A 24,791-nucleotide genomic window follows, 5' to 3' on the forward strand; every position below is an offset into this window, starting at 1 on the left:
CGGGCTCCCTGCTCGGGCTCCCTGCTCGGCGGGAAGCCTGCTTCTCCCTCTCTCACTCCCCCTGCTTGTGTTCCCTCTCTCACTGTGTCTCTCTCTGTCAAATAAACAAATAAAATGTTAAAAAAAAAAAACTGGAGGCACGTTGAAAATAATAAAAATTATAGCAGTAATTCAGACAAAGCTTTGCTGCATTAATTTAAAAGTCTAGTTTATAAAACACTCTTAAAGAAATGCAATCATAAAGCTTTTAAGAAAACACCAAAACCGGGAGCTCTAAAATCTTGTGTAGTTGGAAAACAGCTATGAGGAGAGGACCATCTTTAAGGAAGAGATTTGCATCTCCACTGTAAATTCTAACTCCTTTGTAAGTACTCAGAAAGAATTTGTTTCTTGGGGCGCCTGGGTGGCTCAGATGGTTAAGCGTCTGCCTTTGGCTCAGGTCATGATCCCAGGGTCCTGGGATTGAGTCCCGCATCGGGCTCCCTGCTCCTTGGGAGCCTGCTTCTCCCTCTGCTTCTCTCTCTCTCTCTCATGAATAAATAAATAAAATCTTTAAAAAAAAAAAAGAAACAATTTGTTTCTTAAAGAGCTTACTTTTCTCTAAGCAATACTAGTTGCCCTCTTGATTTCCTGAAGTTATGTCCACAGCTACATTAGTCCAAAATGGTAAATAAATATCAGCAAGCCAAATTCTAGCCCAGTGCCTATCTAAATAATCTAAATTCCAAGTTGACATCAAGATTTTGTTCGCATAATTAAGAAATGGAAGTGCCATATGCCTATGTCAGATAGTGATATTTAGGCTGATGTTATCCTTAATAAAAAATCAGAAATAGCGCTCTGTCAAAAAGAAGAGCAAAAACTTATTTGACCTTTCCCTTTAGCACTCAGTAAAAAAAAAAAAAAGTACACTTTTCTCAGCTTAATGCAACCTGAAAATTCAGAAATAAAATCGAAATTATTTTTATATTTCCCATTTATCAACACCTACCAGAAAAAGGTCTCATTAGCATACACAGCACACCAAAGGAAGATGAACAATCTTCATTTGGATCAAGAAAACCTAATACATTGCAAATTTCTTCCTCAAACAAGAGTTTTTCATAACTAAATTCAAGACTGACTAAATTATAAGATGGTATTTCCAGATATTTTTATTAATATGATATTAAGTTTTGAAAATCTCACAATAACCAGTTTTTACAATTTTAAGGAATCGAAGTCATTTTCATGAGATGTCTTGAAGAAGGTTTTTCAGTGCTTCCCAAAGAAGTTAATTTGTTAAACCAAAGCCTGGTCCTGGAGGGCTTTGCCTTTGGGAGACCAGCGAATGAAAGAAAGCATAGCTGGGAAATTATCGAGAAAATTGCCCCAAACTGCAAATGCTTAAGGACTCAAAGAGATATTTGTGCCCACGTGTTAATCGCAGGATTATTCCCAATAGCCGGAAGGTGAACAACCCAAGTCCATTGACAGATGAACAGATAAACAAAATGTGGCATATACCACAATGGACTATTAATCAGCCTTAAAAAGGAAAAAAAAATTCTGACACATATACGATATGGAGGAGCCTTGAAGACATTAATGCTAAGTGAAATATGCCAGTCACAAAGGACAAATACTGCATGATTCCACTTATGTTAGGGACCTAGAGTAGCCACATTCAGAGACAAAAAGTAGAATGGTGATTGCCAGGGAACTGGGTGGTGGGGAATAAGAAGTTATTTAATGAATACGGAGTTTTGGTTGGGAAAGATGAAAAAGTTTTGGAGACGGATGGTGGTGGTGGTTGCACAGTATGTGAATATTACTTAATACCACTCAACGGTATACTTAGAAATGGTTAAACGGCACATTTTATGCTATGTATATTTTACCACCACCACCACCCAAAAAAAGAAAATGCTTACAGGGGTAGACAGGCCTGGGGGTGAGTAAAGCAGAGTGAGGTTTGTAACAGCAGGAAGAGTGGAGACTGGTGAACGAGGGTGCGTGTGTCCTCTCTAAAAAGAACAGGCATTGCTTAGCTCGCTGACTGCTGCCGTGTAGGACTTGGACTAGTATTATAGGCAGATATTATGATTTTTCAAGAGAAGTCTGAAATCCACATTTTTATGAGACATCTTCTATTTTCTTTTTTTAAGTTGGCAACAAATTTTAAGTTCCAAAAACACTACAGATCAAATAAAGCACGTCTGCAGGCCTCTAGCATGCAGCTCTTGATTTAGATGGTGAGTTGACAGCATTCTCTTTAGGCACAGTGGAGGGGAGCAAGCTGAGTCCTGAACAGCATCAGCTTGTGCACAGGAGTTCTTTCCAACCCGTGTGGCCGGCCTAGCCATCGACTCTAAAGCATACAAGTATAGCACAACCACAAGCTTATTCTAGGAAGCTACAAACAAGTGGAAATGGGATGTTTTATGTGTGTTTTGTTTTGCTTTTGTATATCTAAAATGACAGCCTTTAGAATTCCTGCACATGTAAGAACAGGCTGTTCGTGTGTTGGCCAGTTTAACAGATTCCCACATTAGTCTCAGAGAAGAAACGAACGTTCCACTGAAGAAAGGCTGGAATAAAAATGTGAGCAGCATTTATGCAAATCACATGAAGGACAACTTAATAGTATTAACACCCCCTAACTCTTGCAAATGGGGCTGTGGGAACCTGAATTTTAAACAGAATCAATGTTGGGATGCCTGGGTGGCTCAGTGGGTTAAGCATCTGCCTTCTGGCTCAGGTCATGATCCTGGGGTCCTGGGATCAAGCCCCATATCCGGCTCCCTGCTCAGAGGGGAGCCTGCTTCTCCCCCCCCCTTGCTCCCCCCTGCTTGTGCTCTCTCTCTCTCTGACAAATAAATAACACCTCTAAAAAAAAAAAAAAATCAATGTTTTAATCTTCTATCTCACAAACTTGGGAAATGGGGTGATAATTTCAAAATAATAAAACATCTTAGAATAAACTAACATTTATTATTAAAAGTCATTATTTTAAAAATGTGACTCTGGAACAGAACTGATAACCCTTAAAATGCATCCTCTGTTCTTCAAAATAACGAATTTTATTTTTTGTGCCTTTCCTATTACTCCTATTCTAGAGATGAAGCAAATAATGACTTTAGTGTAAAAGTGTAATTTGAATTAATTGATTGCTAGACAGTAATATTCAATTAAATTTAACAAGTATTTAGTGCCCTTCTCATGTGGTACTCCCTCTGCTCCCCTGACCAGATGTGGTCTCACCCTCTAGCTTTGGCTCCATATGTAACTACCATTCCTACCTCCCAGTTCAGGATTTAAGGCAAATCTGTTTATATTAGTCTGCTCAGACCGCCATAACAGAATACCACTGGCTGGGTGACTTAAACAAAGATATTTGTTTTCTCACAGTTCTGGAAGCTGGAAGTCCAAGATCAAGGTGCTGTTCGTTTTTTTTTTTGTTTTTGTTGTTGTTGTTGTTGTTTTTCTGGTGAGGTGCTCTTCCTGGCTTACAGAGAGCCACCTTTCCACTGTGTCCTCACATAATCCTTTCTCTGTGCATGTGAAGAGAGAGATCTCTGGTGTCTCTTCCTCTTCTCACAAGGATACAATCAGATTAGAGCTCCACCCTTATTTATGGCCTCGTTTAACCTTAATTATCTCCCTAAAAGACCAATCTTTAAATACAGTCACACTGCGGGTTAAGGTTCAATATATGAATTTGGGAAAGATGGGGGGACACAATTCAGTCCCTGGCACCATCTAATAGTGAATTATACTATAAAGAAAACCATATAATTAGAAGTTTCCAGTGAATGTCTTTAACGCTTCCATTTGCAAATAACAATACTCATTTCCTGGTTTTATCAGAGGCTTAGCCATGGCAAAGACATAAGGTAAATCCCACACTCCTCACTTGTATTGCACAATTCATCTTTGAAGGGGCAGAAGGACAATGCTGGGGTTCAGCAGAGGTCCATCACACACTACTGATGAGGAAAACCCTCAAGTTTCCAAAGGCAATATTGCAGAATTGTTTAAGGGAGTAGGCTCGGAAACAGCCTTGGGTTATATTCACTGATGGGCTGTGTGACTTTGGGCAGGTGGGTTACCCTCTCTGAGCATCAGAAGCCTCATCTTTGCTTTATAATAGACCAACCCCCTGCCTTTGTACAGGGAAGGTATGAGACTGATTTAGCTGATACTGTCGAGGCAACCAAGGGCAGTAAAGAGATGTGTGGCCTGGGAGGTAACTAGATTTCTGCTTAATTAAAAGTCATGAATCTCCTATATGGCATCATGCCAGGGGGTCCTTCCTGAGGTCATTCAAATTACACTCAGTAGGGAATTGTCCTACAGCTAAGAATGGTAACCACTGTTTTAGAACAACAAAGTATCCAGAGATAAGACCCTTTTCTTGAGGATGGGTAGTGATTTCTCATATTTTGTGACCAAAGAGCATTTTTTGGAATACTCTTCCACATTTGAGAAACTGCCTACCTTACGAGTCCTCACCTCCCCAAGATGGAAGTCAGGCATTTGCCTACCCAGCCTGCCTTGCACCTAAGGTACAGGCATGTGACCCGGGTTCCATCAGTCAGCAGCATCCATGCAAAAATTCCTTTCAGAAGAGTAGGGTTAAAGAAGGAAGTACTGGGGCCCCTGGGTGGCTTAGTCAGTTAAGTATCTGCCTTTGGCTTAGGTCATGACCTTGGGGTCCTGGGGTCGGCCCAGCGTCAGGCTCCCTGCCTAGCAGGGAATCTGCTTTTGCCCCTCCCCCGTGCTCACGTCCTTGCTCTCTTTTTCAGATAGATTAAAATCTTTAAAAAAAAAAAAAAAGGATAGAAAGAAAGAAAGAAAGAAGGAGGTATCATGTGGAATTCACCGTGGTGGGGATTGGTGGAATGTGGCAGAGAGACACCCAGTTTGCAGACACAACAGTGATGGGAACTCTGGGAGCCCGGCACAAAGAACTCACTCTCTGGTATGAGCAGAGGGACCTATGTTCTTTGGTAGCCACACTAGGGTCTCCACTGGAGCCACCAGGTATAATTTGTGTAGTGTTCTGGCTACATGGTCTGACTCTGGTCCAAGTGGTCTGACTCCAAGTCTGACTCTGGTCCTCCCAGAAATTCTTCGAGCTCTTAATATCCTTTAAAAAACCCTCCCTTTCTGTGTAAACTAGCCAGAGTGGGCACTGTTGTTTGCATTTGAGAACCTCAAACCAGCATAAAACCAAATAATAGTTGCAGAATTAAATGAAAGTCAAGAGAAAAGAAACACATTTTGGCATACGAAGGGGCTTTTTAAATCCTATAAATATAAAATTTTAAATAAGTAAAAGAAATTAAGGCAACTGTCCGTAAAACTTTGATTGGCAAAAGAAACTGATCGTTTGTTGTCAAAGACAGCTGGGCCCATTGAAGTATGTACAGTAAGCAAAGAGACGGGGCAACTTTGTCAGCATAAAGTTTATCTATACACACACTAACACACACACACACACACACCTACCCCCAAACTAATGCTCAGGACCTGAGGTTTCATAGATTCAACCTATATCTGTGAGCATGAGGACTTGCTATTTTAACCTCCCCGCCTTGAAGTTTTGATTTATGAGATAGTTAAAAACAAAGCAACTATTTCCCAGTGGGTGTTAGGATCATTGATATATAAACAAGGCAATTTAATCATTACCTAGATAAACTGGGTCTTAAATCCTAGGCTCTGAGAAAAGTTTACATAAAACCTTTATGTAATTCACCAAACTCATTTCAATGCCAGAATAACTTGGACTTTAAACAGAGGGCACCTAACAAAAGCCTTTCAAGTCTTAACCCCATACTTGATAAAAACTGAAGGCAAAGCCATCATCCTGCAATTAACTTTCCCAAGAAGATGCACATCTTAATAATAATTTCCTTTGGTTTAATAGCATCATCTTTCAGGATTAATGACCTAACAAACCGAAGATTTAGGCTTTTCCAAACACTTTGGATTTCCTAGGGTTTGGGAATTATCACATACAAATAAGATGAGGTCAGTGACTCAGACTGCTTACCCTGAGTCCCAAAATCTTGATTATGGGTTTCCTGTTATTTATAACATACCTGAACATAATCTCACTTGTCACTGGAGACCATACTCCCCCATGCCCAGTCCATGTGCTTTAATAAGAGGGTGGTTTAGTCCTTCTCCAGGGGTCAGCTTGACCCAGGACTGACCAATCAGCGTGGCTGCCATGTTTGGTTGAAAGACTGGCATGTTGGGCACCTGGCTGGCTCAGATGGTTAAGTGTCTGCCTTCGGCTCAGGTCATGATTCCAGGGTCCTGGGATCGAGTCCCGCATTGGGTCCCCTGCTCCTTGGGAGCCTGCTTCTCCCTCTGCTTCTCTCTCTCTCTCTCTCTCTTCCTCTGTCTCTCATGAATAAATAAATAAAATCTTAAAAAAAAAAAAAAAAGACCGGCATGTAACCCATTCAGGGCAATGAGAATGGAAAATCTTGATGGAACTATAGGGAAAGAGAAGCTGCTTGCTGAGGTGTCTCATCTAGTAAACCTGGAGCTTCTGGTAGTGTCTCGATGTCATGAATGGAGGGCCTGCTTGATGATGAACTAATGCAGAAAAATGCAGAGCAAAGAGATTTCTGAGGATATTGTTTGAGACCTGGATTCAGCCACACCTTTGCCTCTATAGTTACAAGAACCGATTAATTTGATTTTTTTTCTAAGTCCCTTTGAATCAGGTTCCTATCTGTGGCAACCTAAAGAGTCATAGCAGATACAGATTCCCTTAAGCTGAGACTTTATAAAGGTAGCAGAAGTGTTAAAGCAGTTAGCTTCCAATATTAAAGTGTAAAATGAGCTTGTACCAGAGATGTTAAATCCCTGCTATGAACAACTTCCCATTCCAGCATGTGCTGCCTTACCCACACTCCCCTGCTCAGGGAAATGATGCTAAAGAAGTCTGTGCATGAGGCAGCCCACCAATGGACCTGGGATGAACAACCAACCCAAAGGCAGCTAATTATTTTGCTGGCCAGGCTCCAATGGCTATGTGGACTGGCTCGGTGAGCTGGACCAATAGGAAGCCCTCACTTACAAGTTCAAGCTAGGAAATACTGAGGTCTCAGCCAGCAGCCTTATGGGTTGGCCATTCAGGGGCCATATGTAAAATGAATCAGCAAAAGAAGGTAGGAGAGAAAAAGAGAGAAGGCAATTGAGCAGAGACCATATGACCTCTGAGAAAGATACTGACTCCCTTCCCAATTTTCCAGACCTATGTTTTGGCCACCATGAGACCCAGCTCTGCTTTGTTTCACAGGCACAGAACGCTTTCAAGGGGCAGAGCAGTCCAGGGGTTAGAGAGTATGGCTCCCAAGTGACCACCTGGGTGTGTGTCTCGACTCCTGCTGCCCATCCACGTGCCTGAGGCCACATTCTCTACACCTGCTCCTCCTCAACAGAATAAGGATAATAACCCGCTGCCTCCCGGGGTAGGGGAGAAGAGTCTGTGTGATAATATACTCAGAATAGCACAATGATAGTTGTAGTGATGTCACAACGAGCCCCTTGAATTTGAATGAGTTGGAGTGATGTCCTTGTCCTTGACCATCGAGAGGGCCCAAACTAAAGCAACAGTTCACTAAATGATTAACTTGAATATGAATATATTTCTACACAATATATACATATATATAGAACTGTCAATCTCCAGATACAGCTACAGTGTAAAATCCTCTTTAACGGGAGAAAACCTTAGCCATGGGTAGCATGCAGAAGTGCTGAATCCGGTAACACCTGAAAGAGAGTATGATGTTCTCATCCTTGCTCTGTATTGTGCCCTTTTGGGTCCCCCCACTGACCCCTGAGTACTAGTTAATTCTGTACACCAGGGCTGACAGGTCAACTCCCAAGACTTCTCCTCTCTGCCTACAACTGCTCAAAGCTTAGCCTCCTCTTCAATTGCAGTTTCCAGCTCTAGCTCTTTTTACAGCAAATTATTCTTGTGAGGCAGGTGCCGGGGGCACGGTGTGTGTGCCCCGCAAAAGATGCAGGTGCTGTGAGAAATAGGAGACTTTGGGCATGACGGAAACAGCTAAGGCAAATCCAGAAGCCTTCCCTCGTGACTCAAACCACTATACTGTGATTACTTCCTGTTTTGAGCAGGCCCACCCCTTCTGAGGTTGGAAAAAAATTCACCTCAAGCCTGACGGTTTTACTCTAGCTGTTCTGTCCCCTTCTGTAAAAGCTACATAAACAACTGTACGGACTTTGTCCCTCTCCAAAAAATATTGTTCAATCGTTCTGAACTGTTGGTCCATGCTTTCCAGTCTTAAAAAAAAAAAAATGCTAAAGAAAGATGATATGAATCACCTTTCAAATATCCTTTTTATTTAGAAAAAAAATCCATTTCCACAGGGGAAAAAAAGTCCACACAAATATTCTTCAAATCTGTTCCCTAAAACGTATGAAGAATAAGAGGCATACAGGAGTCCTGAGAAAGGAAGAGAAATTTGATTTCTTAAGGCAAAAAAACAAGGGCCTTTCACAAAGACTCTGGTGTGTTTGGTTTTGCATTCTTTGCTAAAAGGCAATAATCAAAGGATTAAACTTATATTCTCTAGGTCTTTCTCCCTCCCTTCTTTTGGTAGAATCAGGATATGAGTTTTTGAGTACAATTATTGCTCTAAAAGCCAGAGAACTAGCGTATTCTTACAGCTACAGAAGAGGACCAGGGGAGAGAAGAGCTAAACACATCAGGCACACTCCGGAGTTTCAGGCAAGAGGACATTCCCAAGTGGGGATAAGCCAATTTGTGACTTTACAGTCAGTCCTTGAATTACACGCTAATCGTGCTACGTCTCTGATCAAGTTCCAACCTGGAATGCTTAGACTCCAGAATGTCTTCTCCAAGCACTGACGATGTCTCCCTAAAAGAGCCATCCTAACCCCAGAGTTCCTAAGGAATCACATCGTTTTGTCCTGTGGGTCCTGCACGGTCCAGACACAAGGCGTGACCTTCCTTTATGAAAATGCATTCCCAGTTCCAAATAAGACATAGTGTTTCAGGGCTTCTGACCCTACAGGACTGTCACCAGTGCCAAGACATCCGTGGTGGCCAAGGCCTGCCCTCCTTCCTCTCATCCCACCCACACTGACCAGCAAAGGGCACCAAGATGGGTAAGGGCAGAAGCAGAAGGGGTCCTTCTGGTCCCTCCTTCGGGTCCCCACTTGGCCACTAGCAGAGAAGGCAGAAAGCAGGAACTGGAGGCGAGCAGGGTGGAGGCCGGGGCCACGGCACGCAAGAATGGGGGGGGAGGGAAGGAGAATTCTCTGAGGGCTTGGGCTGGCCCGTTCCCCCAGCTCAGCTGGGGACTGCCTGTGCTCTTAGCTTTCATGTCCACGGTGGTTGCTAAGTACTATACATAATGCAAAAGTAAATAGTTACACAGCACAGTTGGGACGACACAAAAACACACATCAATCAGCCAAGGGAAAAAAAAAAAAACCTCCCAAAGTTTCTAGGTTTATTTTTAGATCCTGGTTAGCCAAATGAGTAACCTAAATGTCCAAAGGAAGAGACGCTGGGGCCGAAAAGCGTATTTAGAAACAGGAGACACTGATACTGCAGGTCTCTGGCTGGTCTTAACTTGTAAAATATGCATGGGGCAAGTCCTCAGGTGTTTTAAGTACCGCACGGCAGTGCTTTGAATAAGGGTACAATATCCAATGCATTCGTAAGACTTGTTCCGTAGAAAACATCATCCCCTGTCATGAGGTTTCAAGACATGAGGGTGAGGGCAACACGAAATACTGACATCCTTTAGTGAAGAACTCAACTTAATAAAAGTAACTAAAACAACGCTAAAGTAACGAGTGTAAATCCGTTGGGGAGAGTAAAAAGTGTTTTATTCACCTTGTATTTCCCATATCCAGCAGAGTGCCTTGAACAGAGCAGACATACAACAGATGTTTATTAAATAAATAAATAACAATAATAATACTCCCGGAAGAGCGCTTATTTCTAGGCAAAACTGTCATTTTGACCTCCCTGAGAGTCCCTACGTGGTGATCAAACTTGAGGTTTCAAAGTTACATTTAACACTATAAAAGGGAATCAGAAGGAAAAACAGAACAACAGACAGCATGATAGAAAATGATAAATGGTCAGATGGAAAAGCAGGAATAACCCTGAGTGACTCACTGACATTTGCTGGCTTCTTCACCTGTAAAATGAGATTATATTTGTGGTTCTACCAACTGGTGGCAACGCAGTAGAAACAGACGAATAGACGCACTCCAGTCTTCTCAGACACACCGGCAAGCTGCATGGGGATGTCCATGTTACAAGGCAAAATCTGGGCCTGACAGGACCGAGTTATTCTCGGTGTAAACACCTCATTCCAGGGAATTGCAAAACCGTCCTTCCCTTAGAAAAGACCCTTCTGATTACGATGCCACTTGTTTATGGTTGCACAAATAAGAAAAGTCATTTGCATTATGGAAAGTTAAAACAAAACAAAACACCGGGGCGCCTTGGTGGCTCAGTTGGTTGTGCATCCGACTCTTGATTTCGGGTCAGGTCATGATCTCAGGGTTGTGGGATCAAGCCCCACATCAGGCTCCATGCTCAGCAGGGAGTCTGCTTGAGATTCTCTCTCCCTCTCCCTCTGCCACTTCCCCTGCTCACAAGCTCTCTCTCTCTCTCTCTTTCTCTCTCAAATAAATAAATCTTTTTGTTTTAAGATTTTATTTATTATTTATTTATTTGCCAGAGAGAGAGAGACAGAGAGGGACAGAGAGAGCACAAGCAGGAGAAGCGGGAGAGGGAGAAGCAGGCTCTCTGCTGAGCAGGGAGCCCAATGTGGGGCTCGATCCCAGGCCCCAAGATCATGATCTGAGCTGAAGGCAGACGCTTAACAACTGAGCCACCCAGACGCCCCTTAAATAAATAAATCTTAAAAGAAAAAGAAAAACACCATTTAGTAAAGGGTGCTGGGACAATTAGCAACTTAAAAGAGAAAAATAATCAGTTTACTTCCTCATTGCCTCCCTGCTCTACACCAAAATAAATTATAGTGTGTTAAATAATAATATGGGGCTTTTAATGTGAAGAATTCTTTAAAACCAGTAGAAAACAGAGCTATTTATCAAACCCTGTGAAAGAATGGAGCAGGCTGTCCTATCAATAGAAGAAATCATAGTGAAACATTTGCCCACTTACCAACTGAAAACTGATTCAAATGTGCAAGCAATTCACTGGGGAAATAACTGTAGCAAATGTGCCCAAAGATATTTTATTACAAATTATTAAAGACCTTATGCCCATGAGATATATTTTAATGAAAAACAAATCAAGTTTATAGAAAAATGTGTATTATATGACTGTTTTGGTAATAAAAAATGAGCCTCTTTGATCTTTAAAAAAAGACTGTATTTGTATGCACGAACAAGGAGAAAAGTAGGGAGACACAGCTTAGGCCTTTAACACCAGCAACTGGGAAGGCATGGGAGTAAAGACTGGCCAGGAAAGCCCTTAATGTGTGTTTGTCCTGAATTATAATTTGAAAAAAAATTAATTATGACTGATGCAAAAAACATCTAAAGGCAAAGAACATATACAATAGAAAATCAGGAAAAGAAGAAATGCAACTAGTATACAATCTGAAAACAACTGTTCAACTCCACTAGTTATCAGAGAAGCAGAAAGGCAAATAAAGTATTTTTGGTGATCAAAAATAGAAAAAGAATTAGAAAAAGAATTTCAAAGTAATTATATTCAAGGTAAGAGACAAATAGATGAAACCAACACAGTCATACAATGCAAATTGCTTAAACTTCCAAATTAATTTCCAGATTTCCATTTAGAAAGCAAATGGCAAAATGAGTTGAGAATTTTTAACACAAGTTCAAACATCCAACCTAGTAAATCCACTGGAAATACATCATAGGCTATAATCTTATCTAGAGAAAAAGATTTTGTATAAAACTGACAATAGCAAAAAAAAAAATTATTTAAAATTTTGACCAAATAACCAATAATGGAATGGCTAAGTGAACTGAGGGATATCCATTTGATGAAATATTATATGCCTAATTAAGCATTGTCTACAAAGAATATAAAACAAAATATAAAATTCTCCAGATTCAATTCTGATGCTAACAACCCAGAGTCAGTGCAGCCCCCACAGACTGAGGGCTTAGTCCCACAAGACTGCCCCCCCCAATTCAAATGCCAGTTGAAGTTCCAGATACTTGTACTTCTGACCAATTGGCTGTAAATCAGGGGTTCCCATGACACCCTCCTCGGATTCAATAATTCGCCAGAACAGCCCACAGAACTTAGGAAAACAGTTTACTTACTAGATTGTTGGTTTATTATGAAAGGATATGGTTCAAGAACAGCCAGATGGAAAAGATGTACAGGACAAGGTGTGGGGGAAGGGGTGTGGAGCGTCCATGTTTTCTCTGGGCAGACCACCTTACCAGCACCTAGATGTGCTCAGCCACCTGGGAGCTCTGTGAACTCAACTGTTCAGGCTTTTTTCTAACTTTTTATTTCAATTCCAGTTAGTTAACATACAATGTAATATTAGTTTCAGGTGTACAATAGAGGGATTCAACATTGCCATACAACACTGTTGCTTATCACAAGTGCCCTCCTTAATCCCCCCCCCCCATTTTTTCCATCCCCCCACCCCCCTCCCCTCTGGTAATCATCAGTTTGTTCTCTATAGTTAAGAGTCTGTTTCTTGGTTTGCCTCTCTCTCTCTCTCTCTCTCTCTCTTTTGTCCCTTTGCTCCTTTGCTTTGTTTCTTAAATTCCACATATGGTGAAATCACATGGGATTTTTTGGAAGCTCTACAATTATGTAGACACAATTGATTAAATCATTGGCCACAGGTGATTGAATTTCATCTCCAGCCCCTTTTCCCTTCCTGGGGGTAGAGGAGAAGCCTGAAACTTTCAACCCTCTAATCATATGGTTGGTTTCTTTGGCAACCTGCCTCTCTCTTCCTAGAGTCACCCCTTTAGCATAAATGCAGATGTGGTTGAAAGGGGTTTATTATGAACGATAAAGGACACTCTTCTTACCCCTATCACTCAGAAATTCCAAGGGTTTTTAAGGAGCTCTGTGCCAGGAATTGGGGACAGAGACCCAATATATATTTCTTATTATATCATAATATCACAGCTTAGGGTATACAGTTAAATGAAAAACTAATTTTAAAATTATATAAAAATATGACTATGTAACTAAGAAAAATATTTCTTCATAAAAATCATGAATAGAAATGCTCCCAATATTAACCATGTTTGCCTTTGAATGGCAGTTTGGATTATGGTAACTTTTTTTCTTCTAATTTTCTATTGTATGCAGATCTTATTTCATGATAATGCCTTACTTTTATAATGGTTGGGTCGAAGGTATGGAGGGAACAGTGGCCAAGGTCTGGGGAACATATTCTTTAAATGGCTGCATTGGAAAAATCTAAGGCACAGTCTCCCTGTTGCTCTCTCTAGAAACTTCTGAGGCCAGAACTGACTCCTGCTTCTCACTCTTTGTCCTTTGGCCTGGCTTGAAAGTGACTGTCATGTCTTCCAAAGGGTGAGTTGGTGGGAACTCAACATCACCGGCTTCCCAAATCCTAATCTTCCCCTTCCAACGAGTCACAGTACAAAAGCCCCTCAAAGGGCTCTTCCTGTAAGTATTCTATTAGAAATTTTAGATCACATGTCTAAAGAAATGTGTGTGTGTGTGTGTGTCTGTCTGTGCGTCTGTCCATCTATATGCTTCCTCCTCCCTTTCTCTATCCTCAAGGGCAGCAAAACAAAGTCCAGGACAAAGAGGTAGCAATCTACCTTACTTATCAAATGCTAAATCTAAGTGATAAATGATAAATCTATTTATCTAAAAAGAATAACAATGCAAAAGAGTGAGAACCATAGGAAACCCAGCCAGGACCATACCCCAATATTAAACAGTTTTAAGTAACAACAGATTAAAGTCCATCTCTCCTCTCACACTTGCCATACAATCCAAATTAATAATCTCAGATCCCTGTTGCAGTATTTCAGGCCCTATCCCTAATACTGAGTCAGGCTAAATATTTCCCCTTCGGGTGCATTAAAGGGTCAGATAAACACTCACACTCTCTTATTGCATGGTACTTCAGAGATATGCATCATATATATCTTTACGTAAAAATAATGAAACAATGGGAGCCTGGCTGGCTAAGTCCATACAGCATACAACTCTTGATCTTGATCTCAGGGTTGTGAGTTTGAGCCGTACGTTAGGTATAGAGATGACTTAAAAAATAAAATCTTTAAAAAATAATAATGAAAGAAAATAGTCCAAATATTAACGCCAACTTATAAAAGAAAATGTTAGTAAAAGATATTAGTAAAAAACAATTTTAGTGAAGGAAAAGAATGATCCCGGCTACCCGTGGCTCCCGCGCACGCCTCTCTCCCTCCTCAGCAGCTGGGCAGGTGTTGAGCGAGACCCTCTGCTGGCATCAGGCAACCAGGATCATGAAAATCCCTTTTCCAGTGAAATAATCCCTCATCAAAGGGAAATGGAATCTGAAAGGAAGACCCAGACACCCAGGAGAACGTTGCTTCTCTGGAATGTTCTAATGCTGAGGGGATCTGCTGTGAGACCAACAAGTCCGATACATGTTTCTGCCTTTTTTCTAGAATAGGAAGGAACAGGCAGATTGGAAAGTGACAGCGACATTAGAAGCATCTTTGTGGGACGTCGAGCACTTTACTTAGTGGGATGATGGATTACAATTCTAAGAGAGGAGCTCTCCGGAACAGCTGTTACCTGGGATAGAGAATGTTCAGAACTTCCCAGAGCCCTTTAGTATTCACAGCTGGAACCAGCTTTTAAGAGGAGAGTGACCACAACATACCTGAGAGGATTTCAGGATATAGTAAAGGGAAACAGTCAGATGAAGTGCTTTTAGTAGTAGTCAATGAGAGAAAATATGGTGTTTTACAAACCAAATGACCTAGAATTTCAATCTGGCTCTCTCAAGTACTTATGCAGCCTGACACAAGGGAATATCTCTGACTGTATTATTTCTCCTCTGTAAAATGGGGATTCTAAAAGTACCTACCTCATTAACCTCCCCTCGCCTGAAAAGGCTTTCCTGACCATGGGTGCTCACCCTCCCCGTACACTAAGATTCAATTACCCCCCTCATTTTTTCTTTTCCAGGATCCCTTGACACTCGTTCTGTCGTCCCTCGAATCAAGGAGCTCTGTAATGATTGGCCAGCATGTTTGTAAGCAAGTCAAAGGCTGGGGAGCCAGCCTGAAACATACTTATTCCCCCGGAGTCAGCCCAGTGCCTGGAACTTGGTGTCCAGGAAGGATTCAGAATATATTGTTTGAGTGTAAGAGTATGATGGAAGCTCCACGGATCAAAGGCCAGTGATGATTGTACCTGTTAATGGTTTATTAGTGATATAAAATGAAAGATGAGTGAACAGAGGCATCTCCATATATCTTTTCACTTGGGGAGGTGCAGTGGGTTGTGTCTTTCAAATCACTCTGCGCATGTCCCCCAGTTCGTCGCTTCTTTGTGTATCTTGGATACTCTGTTTTTCCCTCCATCACAGAATTGGCTCCATAGTGCATCTATACTAGATAATTCAGTAAAATCTTCCCCAGTACAAAAAGAAAAAAAAAAAAAGAATGATCCCTTGAATTTATCTCCTTAGTAAATTCAAGTATTTGCACTATCTTGTGTGACAGTATTTTTTCTGAATGGTGGTGCACTTGCACCTTTGTTATGAAAGAACAGCCACACTAGCAGCACAACCTCTGTAGGGGAAATGTTGCAGCCGCACGCTCACCTGTGTTAGCCCACTTAACCTTCTCAACCCTTACAACCACCCCATGAAGCAGGACCATGGTTGCACCAGTTATTACCTAAAGCTACAAGTTCCAGGAGGCCGTGCTCTAGTAAGCGACAGCGTGAAGACTAAAGCCAGGCTAATCAGGGCTCCGGAGTGGATATGCTCTTGCTGCTACAGAACTACACATTGCACCCACGTTCTTTTTCACTTACGCCCCAAATCTCTCCTGCCTAAGCCTGGCTTGGACAATCTGTAAGAAAAACAACTGGTATCAACTACCCAAGTGAATAGACTATCCGTACAGATTTCGTAATTCTGATTGAAGAAAGGACTGAATTACATCAATTTTCAGAAAGTTACAGTCCCCAAATCAGCACCAGAGGAAGGAAGTTACACGTGGCCTTCCAATAATAGAAACAGAAGAAATAAACCAATTAAATGGTCTGGTGGAGAAAAGGGGAGGTATAAAAGGGCCTAAAAATAGTTTCCATCTTATCTCTGCTGTAATAATAGCAGATTAGCACACATTCTCTTGGAAATGTCACCTAGGCAACCAGAAATACAAAGACAGAGATGTTCAGAAAAATATATGTATATAAATCTATTTTTGCCATCTCTGAACGTAAGTGATCACTATTGCAAGAAGGACAATAACTAGACTATATATAGAAAGAGAAAAAAGGTAAGTACAGAAGAAAGTCACGTAAGTAGGTATCCAGTGTAAAGTAGGCTAATAAGATATAGAGGTAGGTCGCTATACAAGAAGCCCTAATTCATTGCCTCAAATTTGGGCCAAATATCTACTAGGAATGCTAGACGTATTTTTCCTACATTTTTTAAATCTCATGTTTTGATCTCATAAACCCAAGGCAGACTAATACAAAAGAGGGTAGGCTGACAAATTTTAAAACATTTGGAAAACTATCTTATGCTGCACTTAACTAGAGCGACTCTATGTCCCTGTTTGCCTAAGACAGTCCCTGTTTGTGCCTCTTGTGTTGGTGTAATTATTAAAAATACTCCTCTTTCACTTTCAAAAGTATCCCAGTGTGAACAATAAATTATACGATCCCCTTATATTTAACCAACACATATTTCTTGACCAAATAACAACATGCTAGCAACTATGTTGAGAACTTAGATTAGTTCCAAAAAATTTTATAAGATAGAATCCCTGACTTCCAGAACACTACAATCTGAGAAGGCAGAAACAAGACCCAAAACAATAATGAAGCAGTGAAAAATTGATAATCATTCATGGAGTCCAGGCCATAAGCCGCAGTTCAGATGGGAGACCAAGTAGACAGTGGATGCCCTTGAGTGAGATACGCCATAGAAATTGTGGTAAAAGCAACCATGCTTCTTGAGCACTTACTGTACACCAGGCACCGTGGTAGGCATGATGCCCATATGATCTCACTCCAGGCTCAAAACAACCCTAGAAGTGAACTGTCATTATGCTCATTTTCTATGACTCGTCCAAGTGTCAAGTATTCTCTGGTAAGAGAATTCAAATGCCTGACTCCAAAGCGTATGCTCCCTGCCCCTGCGGATGTGTGTGCACTGCTTCCTGTTGGCCCAGGCTGACCCGGGGGGTTGGTGCAGCACTTAGGAGAGCCATCAGCTTCTCTTTCTGTTCTCTAGCAGCGCAAGGTATGGTCCAACCCTGGCAGAGGGCGGCTCAATCAGCCAGGGCCCAGGTAGGAAACAGGGGGTGCTTTTTCATCCTACTGAGGAGTCCTCCTATTGGAGAGGTACTGAGAAAAGAGTAAGGAAGGGTTTAGAAAAGCAATGAAGGCTGGCAACAGCAGGAAGCCATTACCCTCCCCAGGCCTCAGGGTGTGATGTGGGGGTTGATGGGGGCGTAAAGGAACTCCAAAGAAGGTGGCTGGATGGAGAAGGTGCCTGGCAGGAGCTGTGGCCTTCAGCACACAGATGAAGCCAACCTGCAGCATGCAACCCAGCAGGAGGGAAAGGGGAAATAATCAACCCCCCCCCACTCTCCTCCCACTCTCCCAGTGGCAGGCTGGACCCACCACTGGCCAAATTATACCAGAAATCAAAGACAAAGATGGCCCCTGATGCCTCTCGGGGCACAGAGCAGGTGGATGAGGGAGGAAAGAGAACACAGAAGAGCCAACAAGAGGTGTCCAGCCTGCTTGCTGTGTCCTTGCCCCTGCATAAGAGTGTGCTCCCACTGAGGCAGAGTAAACTGGCCCGGTCACTTTTTGCAGGGGCGTGGAAGGTGCTACATTAGCAAGATGATGTCATCCTCAGCCTAGGTGTGAGGCCGGAGCCAGTTCACCAGCAAGTGCCCTTCGTAGTTACACTCGGCCCCATGCTTGAAAAGGCCCCACACTTGGTCTAATGCTCTGCTGACACCATTTTGAAATTCTTGACAATTTTTAAACAAGGGCCCACATTTTTTCTTTTTTTTTTAATATTTTATTTATTTATTTATTTGAGAGAGAGAATGAGATAGAGAGAGGATGAGAGGGGGGAGGGTCAGAGGGAGAAGCAGACTCCCTGCCGAGCAGGGAGCCCGATGCGGGACTCGATCCCTGGACTCCAGGATCATGACCTGAGCCGAAGGCAGTCGCTTAACCAACTGAGCCACACAGGCACCCAAGGGCCCACAATTTTTCAATTTGTACTGGGCCTCACAAATTAAGTAGCTGGTCTTGGGCAAGGCCAACCATTTTCCTCAGCTGGTGAGACTAAATTCTGTTAAGTATCACAAGATTCCAAGTATATTATTCAAAGCAAACAGACCCAAAGTTAATATTAACCAGAGTCACAATGATACAGCAGAATATATAGAATAATAAAGTGAGGGAACAGTTTACCTTTTTTTTCTTTCCTCTTTCTCTTTTGAAGTTAAACTGCAAAGTGGCTGAGAAACCAAAATCAGCTGTCCCCTGGAGAGAAACGGAACTTAATTACAACGGCCTCCCCACAGCACAGAGGGAATGGATTTTGGCTCTTACCCAGTTAATGTGATCAGTGCAGACAACCAAGCAGAATAATTTATGCCCTGGGTGCACTCTGTTGATGTCCCCCATTTGATGGGATGTGGTCTTCAAATTAGCCAGGTAATTGCCAGAGCTACCCCTGACCTTGCCTTGTGTGCCCAGTGTACGTAGGCCCCAGTTTGGGACAAGGTATTGAAAAACACATGCATAGACGGCTCATTGATGGGCCAGCCACACTTACAAACCATATTTCTAAGCTGATGCTTTCCAAAAGCCTAGAAACTGGAGCCTATACTGCTGCTGTTTCCCTTTCCTGAGAGACCCCAACATCCTTAGCCTTCCTCTGAGTAATTACCATTGTGAAAGCATCTGGGAAGGTCCAGGTGAGAAGCCAGAACACGGCCAATGTCTGTTCTTTCTCCCCTCCGTTTCCTCCAAGGCCACTGGGCAAAGCAAAGCACAAAAAACTTCCATCCGAGGCAGGGATCAAACTGGTTTTTGATAGCCTCTTCCACTCACTCCTCCATGTCCGAAATAAGCGATGGTAGATTTTAAGTGTTTTGTTTGTTTTGTTGTTTAAAGTTAGAATAACATTTCAGTAGATCAAATCAAAAGGGTTTACCAAACCTCGACTGTGTCAAGGAGCCTAGAATCCAGGCGGTACATCAAATCTAGGGGCATCATGACAGAATCAGAAGATCAAGGGTTGCAGGGTACCCTCATGAGCCCTGTAGTGGGGTGAACGGTGGCCCCCCAAAAGACACGTCCACCGCCTAACCCTGGGAACAGGTGAATGTGATCTTATTTGGAAAAAGGATCTTTGCAGAGGTCATTAAGTTAAGAATCTCAAAGTAAAATAACCCTGGATTACCCAGGTGAACCCTAAAGCAGATGCTAACTGTCCTTATAAGAGACACCTGGAGATAGGAGGCCACGTGACCACGGAAGCAGAGTGGGTGTGATGTAGCCTCGAGCCCCAAAATGCTGACAGCCACCAGCCGCCGGACTGGACCAGCAAAAATTCTCCCCCGAAGCCTCTGGAGGCTTGGCCATGCTCATACCTTGATTCTGGACTTCTGGCCTCCAGAACAGTGAGAACATATATTTCTGTTATTTTAAGCCACCCAGTTTGTGGTAAGTTGTTATAGAGGCCACAGGAAACTAACATAAGCCCTCAGCCACATCGCTCACCCCTGGCCTCAGCTTCACAACCTCCAGGCATGGAAAATATGAGGCCTTCCAATGCAGCCCACTCTGTACCGGGGGCCGACTTCTGACCCCAGAATAGATCTTTTCTCTGATGCAATGCTTCGTGTATTTGTAGACCACAATAATTGGATTCCCACAGAACTTTTTCTGGCTAGAGAGCCCTTCAGTCATGCCTTGGGGGAGGTGGGCTCTCCCTCACAAGACACTGCTTTCTGCATTCATTCCCTCCTGCCAAAATAGCACAGAGAGAAATACCATCTCCCTTGTTCTGGATGCTCTTCTTCTAACATCGCCCAAGGTCTCATTAATGTTTAAGCAGCCAAGTTACATTGTCAACTCCTTTGGAGCTTTCAACTAAAAGCAAAACAAAACAAACTTATATCTTTCTCACATGTGTTTCAAGGATATACTGTCACCCCCACCAATTATATAGAAAAGATTTTTTTGATCTAAATATAATCATTGGGCTATGAAACCTACATATGAAATACACGTCTTTTGGAGGGGGGGGGGGGGGAGCAAATTCTGAGCAGTAACTTACTCTATATTTTGACAGCCAAGCGAAGTTGGTACAAATCAGATTATTCCCAAAGAATCAAAACACCCAGGTTTGGGGAAAATCTAACATTCCAGATCTGACTGGTTGTACAGTGGAAATGTTCCTGGCTGGGTTCAAATCCCAGCCTCACAACTTATTAGTGTTGATGCTTTAGTTCCTTCACCTGTGAAATAAGGATTATCATAGTGCTCCCTCCTCCTGCTGGGTCCTCTCTGCTTTCCTCTCCACATCCAGCCTCCTCCCTTCCCCACTCCACTCTCAGCCCTGGGAGGCTGATTTCTCCATGCAGGCGAGCCCTTACGCCAACAAGTGTTCTTGCCCTCTGGCTTCTGGTTAGGTGGGCCAGTCGGGAGCCACCAGTAGAGAACAGAGAAGGGAGAAAAGAGTGGTTAGGGACTCACTCACCTGGATGCCTCTGTGCCAGGCCACAGTTTGGCGTGCATTCCTCTACTAAAGAGCAATTCCAGAAACTGCTCTCTCACATCACCCTCTCAGGGCTGAGGTAGTGAAGCCTTAACCTGCATTGCTGGCCACTCTTGGTGATTTCCCTTAACGCTAACCACATCTTTGTAAATAGTCCCCTCACCAAACTTTCTTCAGGCAGACTCTAGGAGTGTGTCATCCGCCTCCTTGTGGGACCCTGGCTGATAAACCCTCGAAAGGACTTCTCAGAATCAATTCAATGAACGTTAGAACACTGCTGTGTTCACAGAAAGTGCATCGAGGCATTTGCCGTCATAGTTGTTATTATTACCAACAGCAGTCAACTTGTCTGTGCCATCCTTGGTCAGGAGGTAGCTCGGTGCTACATTTACCTGTCCTCCCCAAGTCCAATACCATGTAGCGTGGTCCTCGGTTGTATACATGTGGAGAAAGCCATTAGGTTCTCTTTCATCTGAATAATTAAAAGAGCCCCCTAACTCCTCTGTTGTCTTTCTTCTCTTCACTCTCTCTCTAATGTGAGGCAGTGATCACACCGGTGCCACAGGGCAACAAATACTCAACAGTTCCTCTGAATGAAATTCAGGCTCTACTACTGTCCCTCACAATTCGATCCCAATCTACTTTTGAGACTATATTAAACATTTCACACCCACTGGGATGGCTATTACATTAAAAAACAAAAAACAACCCTGAAAATAGCTAGTGTTGGCAAGGATGTGAAGGAATTGGAGCCCATGGGCCTTGCTGATAGGCATGTGAAATGGTAGCTGCTGTAGAAAACAGTACAGCAGTTTCTCGAAAAATTAAACAAAACTACCATATGATCCAGCAATTTCACTTCTGGGCATATACCCAAAAGAACTGAAAACAGGGACTTGAACAGATATGTGTGCATCAATGTTCACAACAGCATTATTCACAATAGCCAAAGGAGGGAAGCAGCTCGAGTGCCCACTGACAAATGAATGGATAAACAAAATGTGGTGTATACATACAATGGACTATTATTCGGTTTTAAAAAGGAAGGGACTTTGGACACACACTACAACATGGGTGAGTCGTGAAGACAATACGCTAAGTGAAATAAACCAGTCACAAAATGACAAATGTTGTATGATTCCCCTTAACACAAAGTACCTAGAGTAGTCAAAGTCCTACAGACAGAAAGTAGAATGAATGGTGGTTGCCTGGGGCTGGGGAGAGCGGGGGAGGGACAGTTTTTGTATACTGGGTCTACAGTTTCCGTTTGGAAAGATGAAAAAGTTCTGGAGACCGATGGTGGTGAGAGGGGCACAACAATGTGAATGTCCTCCATGCGACAGAACTTGACACTTAAAAATGGCTCACATAGTAAATGTTGTGTTATTTGTATTTAGCCACAATAAGAAATAGATAGCATATTCGAGAAGCACTTATTGCCTGCCTATCCCACAAAGCACTGTAGTGGGGATGTGTCAGGAAACAAACTGGGAGGTCCCTGTCCCCATCGAGGGGGCTCTGTTCCTGCACCTGCCCCCACACAGTCCTCATTCCAGTCAACCTGTCCTCCAATTATGTCTTGCACTTTCTCATGGAATATAAATTTCTTAAAGGTAGGGGACTAGATCTTATTCATCTTATAACACTAGAACTTAACACATGTTGAACATGTGGAAACTGCTAAAAAAAAATATTGGTTGAAAATGTGAGTAAAAATCCAGCCAAAGAAGTCTATGTCTTTCTTTTCCTCATCTCCTCTAGCCAGCCAGTACTTAGCACTTCTTGAAGTTAGTTAGCTATACTTTCAGATATAATAGATTGGAGCTTTTTACGAAGCTCACTCTAAATTGTTCTGTTCACAGGGCACCTGGCCGGCTCAGTTGGCAGAGCATGAGATGCTTAATCTCGGGGTCAAGAGTTCCAGCCCCATGTTGGGCACGGAGCCTACTTAAAAAAAATTGTTCTGTTCACAAGTAATTCTACTAAGCATATAAACCGTGGGTTTCAAATTAGAACTCCACTGTTTACTAGCCATGTGTCCTTGGGCAAGTTACGGAGTGTCCCTGAACCTGTTTCCCTCCTCTATGAAGGGGGAATGCTAGCAGTACTATGGTGGACATCTGTTCCTTTTCAATCCATCATCCATTGGCCCATCTCCTGGTGACAGTATAACAATGTTCTCCAACAACATTCTCCTGGAGAACTACCCTGCTACCTGCCTCTTAGCTATGGCTCAGGGATAAAACCTGATCAAGCCCAAGCTCTACTAATGTGTGGCACTGCAGCCACAGGAAGAGGAGCTGGACCCAATCAAAGCCAATAAAGCCACAGCATTGCAAGTGATGCCGGGATAGAGTTTCTCCCTTTCTGGCTGCATTTAAGCCCACAATGAAATGGAACCTAAAAATGGTGCCAACTTCAAGAAAGCAAACCAAGAAATATGGAGAGAGAGATCAGGCCCTGGTAATGATGCTTAAGCCCTGGATCAAGCCATACCTGATGTATCTTCCCCTGGACTGAGGAGTTATAAAAGCCAAAATAATGTTCCTTTTTTTTTTTTTTACTTAAAGTTATTTTACACCTGCAACAAAATTGAGTCTTAAATGTAATAAGTATCTCCTGAAAAAAATTATTACAAAGTTTAAATGGGATCCTTATGTACATACATAGTACACACTGGATAAATGGAAGCTACTAATGTTAAAGGTGGTGATAGTGTATGGTAGTGGTAGAAATTTCCTGGCTTCTTCTAAGGTTGACTTTTAACTCATGTGTTCTGTCCCTGATTTCTGCCTTCATTATCCTTCAATGATACTCTCTTTCATGGTGATAAAGATAGAAGGATGGTAAGAACAAAAATTGTAGGCCACCACTTTCTAATCCCATGCCCTGACAGACATCACTAGTTGACCACAGAACTCTTCCCTGCTGAGCCTGGATCCAGCTTTGGATTCCTAGTCAACCCAGCTCTCCAGGAAGCCATTACCAATCAATCAAAGATGACAAGAAAAGTGAAACCAACGGTCTCAGCTCCAGAATAGCAGTTGGCAACATTTTTCTATAAAGAACTAGGTAGTAAGTATCTTAGTCATGGTCTCCATTACATATTCTTCTTTGTATTTTAATTTGTTTTGTTTACAACCCTTAAAAAATGAAAAAAGCATTTTTGATTCCTCAGCTGTACAAAACTCCCTGCTCTGGAGCCTTGAAATCAGATGCTGAGATGGTCCCAGAGAAATGGGCACCATCCTAGCTCCCTCCACAAGGCTCCTGAAAGCCCAGTAATGGAATGTTTGGAAATACTGCCTCAGACAGAAATGCACCTACAGAACATACTGAATTGCCTGAAATGTAACAGAGGAGCTTTGATGGTGGCATAGTTCCTCCTCTTCCTACCAATCCCAGGACAAGCTGAAATCCACGCTCCAGGGGAAGCCACAATCCAAGGAAGATCTACAAAGCCCCTGCGTGTGATAACATTCACCTCTGCCTTCAGGACCAAATTCACTGCACAGCCACTTCAAAGAGCTGGACCTCCACCCTCACAGCCAAATGTGAGATGCCCCACCTTTTCATGAGGGAAGGAAGGGAAGAGTTCAAATCACTCCATTTCCCCATTATTAGTCTGACCCTTTACAATTAAAAAAAAAACAAAAAAAAACCTCTGAAATGGTTCCAAGATAGTATGCCACATTGCTTTTGACCAACTTCTGATTCCTTAATATCTCCCAAAGTTTTTTATTGTACAGTATTACACTAAAGATTGGTTTGGTC

At 42.5% G+C, this 24,791-nt stretch overlaps 1 protein-coding gene across 4 annotated transcripts in view; it reads right to left on the bottom strand.

Annotated features, from left to right (window-relative positions):
• Positions 1 to 24,791, bottom strand: part of NCALD (neurocalcin delta) — a 371,302-nt gene that overhangs the window by 344,122 nt on the left and 2,389 nt on the right. The window contains exon 1 of one of the 4 annotated variants that reach the window (XM_025870924.2): positions 18,701 to 18,770. The exons of the other annotated variants lie outside the window; for them this stretch is intronic. The gene's annotated coding sequence lies outside the window, so the exon portion shown is untranslated. Of the gene's footprint in view, positions 1 to 18,700; positions 18,771 to 24,791 lie in introns of those variants that run through there. 4 annotated transcript variants of the gene reach the window in all.

Source organism: Callorhinus ursinus, unplaced genomic scaffold, assembly GCF_003265705.2.
Source record: "Callorhinus ursinus isolate GAN/ISIS: 27379988/994484 unplaced genomic scaffold, GSC_fseal_2.0 scaffold5, whole genome shotgun sequence".
Classification (NCBI taxonomy): Eukaryota; Metazoa; Chordata; class Mammalia; order Carnivora; family Otariidae; genus Callorhinus; species Callorhinus ursinus.